Raw genomic sequence first — 298 nt, 5'->3', positions numbered from 1 at the left:
TGCTTACCCGTGGGCATCGCCCGAGGCCGAGGTGCGTGGGGCCCCCGCCCTCCCGGTGCGGGGCCGCCGCGGCAGGGACTCCTCGCCGCCGCTGGGGCGGCCGGAAGGAGCCCCCGCCTCCCCCCTCGGCGCGGCGGCCGAGAGGGGCGGCCTTTCCCCACCCCTGCGCCGCCCTCCCGGCGGTTTATAGCCGTATCGCTTCGCCCTCTCCCTTGCTTCGCCCCTGCGCTCGCGGGCCGGAGGCAGAGCGCGCTCCGCGGCCCGGCTCTCGCGCGGCGCTGCGCGGCGGCGGCCATGG

General features: G+C 80.2%; 1 protein-coding gene across 1 annotated transcript in view; it reads left to right on the top strand.

The window, feature by feature from the left end:
- The window catches only part of F2R (coagulation factor II thrombin receptor), an 8,917-nt gene continuing 8,619 nt past the window's right edge, over window positions 1–298 (top strand). Inside the window, exon 1 of the mRNA XM_085322000.1 lies at window positions 1–31. The gene's annotated coding sequence lies outside the window, so the exon portion shown is untranslated. The remainder of the gene's footprint in view (window positions 32–298) is intronic.

The sequence above is a fragment of the Rhea americana genome, unplaced genomic scaffold (genome assembly GCF_003343005.1).
Source record: "Rhea americana isolate MKP2758 unplaced genomic scaffold, rheAme1 scaffold_74, whole genome shotgun sequence".
NCBI classification, from domain to species: domain Eukaryota; kingdom Metazoa; phylum Chordata; class Aves; order Rheiformes; family Rheidae; genus Rhea; species Rhea americana.
Note: the sequence above shows the minus strand (reverse complement) of the source record. Positions and strands in the feature narration are given on the sequence as shown.